This window comes from Panthera onca, chromosome B2, assembly GCF_046562875.1.
Source record: "Panthera onca isolate mPanOnc1 chromosome B2, mPanOnc1 haplotype 2, whole genome shotgun sequence".
Taxonomy (NCBI): domain Eukaryota; kingdom Metazoa; phylum Chordata; class Mammalia; order Carnivora; family Felidae; genus Panthera; species Panthera onca.
The window spans coordinates 130,461,179-130,465,022 of NC_138343.1; positions in this window are offsets into that span (position 1 = coordinate 130,461,179).

Consider the following 3,844-nt stretch of genomic DNA (forward strand, 5'->3'; position numbering starts at 1 on the left):
GCGAAAAAAAAAAAACTCTCTAATGACCTCACTTGATTAATAAGAATAGGATAGGCTATGATGTAGTAATAACCATAAGACCTCACTGCCTTAACATAACAAGAGTGCATTTCTCTCTCATATTGTATGTCCAGTGCAGATAGGTAGGGACTTTGTTCCACATAGATGCTCATGGACCCAGACTGGTTGAAGTTCAATCAACTTGCAGCTAGTCTGGCAGAGGACATGGTAGCTATTCGTGGAGAAGAGACAAAGGGAGAGTCCCTAACAAGCTCTCAAAGACCGTCAACCTAAAAGCATCACATATTACCCCTTGTTAGTTGACAACCGTGGGAAATCTAAAACCAGCTCCTTATAAGGAACGCAAGGAAAGGCCAAAGGAAGAGTCAGACCACTTCATATTGGTAGGTGGCAGGTTTAATAAGCAAAGGAACTTATATATGAGGCTTGTCTTGGGTGGCCACAAGATGAGTAGATCTCCACACCCACCCACGAGAATCTCAAAAGTTTATATAGAGGCCTTAACTGGGTTTGGTTATATATGCTATCCAGATGGTCCCAACAATACCTTACTATCTTAAGGCTGTGTCCTTGGGCAGCTCCCACTGTGGAACAGTAGGCAGAGGGTACACCCCAACGACAGGGGAGGAGATGAGGAGCATATGATTGCCCAGGTCCAGTTCGTGGGCCAACCAGAGGTCATGTCCTCTCAATGACTTCCTATAAAACTTCTGTTTGTAGCACATTTACCAGAACTAAGAACCCATCATTGCAAGGAAACTATAAAATGTGGTGGAGCGTGGGGGGCTATTTGGTGAGAAGACAGTATCTCTTCCACATCACCAGAGGCAGTTTCCTTACAAGAGGATTATGGTGTTTCTCAGAACCTACCCATAGCCCTTCAGATTTCCTCTGGATTCCATAACTAGAGTCAGACATCAGAAAATCCCAAGGCCTTAATCATAAGTCTCAACTAAGGAGAAACAGGTTATAAGCAAAAATAATTGAAAGATTCTATCTACCTATATCAGGAAAAATATGGGGAATATGATAGTAATTAACTCTAAGGGTAGTAGGCTAGGCAAGAACAAACATAATATTGTACCATGTCACATTTATTGATATACATACATTTACTAAAAAATGTGGATTCGGTGTGTTAACTTTAACAGCCAGATATTTTTAACAATTTGCTGTAATGGTTCTCTTTGTCTGAACCCTGGACTCAACCATAATTTTCTTCAATAATACGGAGCAGTATTTCTCAACCGGGGAAAATTTTGCTCCCCTAGATCCTCCTCATGGGACATTTGTCAACGTCTAGAGACATTTTTGATTGTCATAAATAGAAGGGAGGAGCTACTGACCTCTATTGGGTAGAGGCCAGGGATGTTGTCAAATATCCTACAATGCATATGGAAGCCCCTCACAATAAAGAATTATTTGATCTAACATATCAGTCATGCCCAGGTTGAGAAATTCTGATTATAGAGTAATTTGGAAGCTTAGGTGATGAACAGGTTAGAGTAAATTTATAATGGGGAACACTTAGACATGGATTTCTAACCATGTCACTTAGGATGGCCCAAAGGTCACTGCCTTCTCCAAGGCATTAAGGAATACATTGCTGGGAGCACTATGTATTTGTAAAGCTCTGCACTGGCTCTCTTCTGACAACCGGAGATGACAGAGGAACAGGTTGCCTCTGAGAGGAGTTCCCCAATATCAGTGTGGATGATACAATCTTATAGTGCAGATGCAACTTATATCCAGAGACAAAGAGGACATGGGTACTGAAGGGGCAGCAGGACTGAGGCAGTAATGAGGGATCTGCAGCCATAGCTGGTAATTGATTATAACTGATCATGGTGTCTGGGACTGAAACGGATGAGCAGCCTACCAAAATAGTACTCAGTCTGTATACACCAAATACTTGAGGTACCATAAACAGACATGAGATTGAGGCCCCACAATTTCTAGCCTTTCACTGAATTCTCACACTAGAGCCAGGTTCCCTTGAGGAAGGAGCCAAAGACACTGCCACATGTTTATACAGTACATAGCTCCTCCTCCTAGCTTTCCCAAAGGAACCTGCATCCATTTACTGCAGTGACTATGTATAATGGGGAGGGGGATATACCAATATTTTTTGAAGATTATTGGGCATTGGCCTTGAGCTGACACTCAAACACCTAAAGATCCAATGCTATTCGGAGCTAGTCAGAGCAGAGATTTACAGAGCCCAGTTATAACTGTCTTTGCCTAATGGGATAGCCAATCAAATGTTACCATATTCCTGGGACAACTGCAGTGATTATTGCCACCATCAATGTCTCACAAGGTGCAGGGGTGGTGATTCCAAACTGAACATATGAATGGCTTTTTGATATTGATGGTGAAGTATCATAAACCCAATCAGGTGACGACTGTAAGTGTAGCTACTATTCTCTAGGCAGAGTCCTGGGGAAGGTGAAAGAATTTCCAGGAGAGGAACAAACCTGTAACCAAGTAGAATATTTCAGAGACCCAACTAGAAACTGTCCCTGCCTTTCTGAGGACCTACAAGCTAAGAGAAGCTAAGAGCCCAGTCAATGCCTAGTGATAAAATTAAGGAGGAGTAGGGATGGTCAGAAAACAACAGAGATCCCTAAGATCATAAGGGATCATAAGCCAGTAAGAGGACAGGATAATAGAAAGCATCAAAGAGATTAATGCCACTTGAAATTTGTGCCAGCACGACAGGACTATGATACCACGGGGCTAGCTTAAGTATATCTCATGCATGCCCAGACATTCTTTCACCTGCAAAAAGTAAATATATACGTATAGAGCCTCTGTGGTGCTCTAATAGGGAACGATGTGGCCAGATAAGAAAAAACAGGCAATCGACTTTCCTTCCAAAGTTCTGAGCTTCTGATAGCCTTGGTCTCCCAGGTGGGGACATAAAAGGGTTGCCTCGGGCAAGTGGCAATGTACACGTATTTAAAGGAACCTTGTGCTCAGGACTCTCCAAGGGATATCTCCTGTTATTACAAACAGAGCTGCCCACAAGTGACATTTCCAAAGACTTTATAATTTTCGTATAACCCATTATCACAAGCAGAAGAGCTTCAAAGGCACTAATGTAAGAACTATTTAAATGGCAATAGATATAAATTATTTCTGTCATTGTAAAAAAAACTACCTAATTTATATGATTGGTAGGCAATATCTTTAATATGCTCACTTCAGCGGCATCTGTGGAAGGGAGACAATGAAACACTAAGTGGATAGTGTATTATCCCCGGGAGTCAGGCAGGCACTTAAAGATGCATATTAAAAAATTCCATGTCCTATTTGGACAGAAATATGGGTCTTCTAGGATTATGGTGGATTATCATAAACTCATTAGGTGGTGTCTCTAACAATATCATGTGCTACACTACCATGATTATATTTCTACATGTGGATCTATGACATACAAAAATAAAACTCAGAATATTCAATTTATAGAAAAAGCCATGTTAGCAACCTACAGGGAAGTCCCTGAGGCTACTCCAATTGATAAGCCACTTAAAAGATTTGCCTACTATTATCATCATGTACATACAAAGCCCATAAACCATAACACTAACCCAATGCTTCTTTGAAGGCTTGACAGACTTTGTACATTGCATTAAAATCACAACTTTACTACTAGAGAATGACCTAATATGAAGGTGAATGCAGTTACTGTTCTACGTATAATGAATCATATATCATTTTTCCAATATCCCAGTTACTTACCTTAGAAGTTTTTGGTTAGGATAAAGGTCATTGTTTTGTGTTCTCAGCAAGAGAACTTTAGCTGATTCCAGAGGAGTGG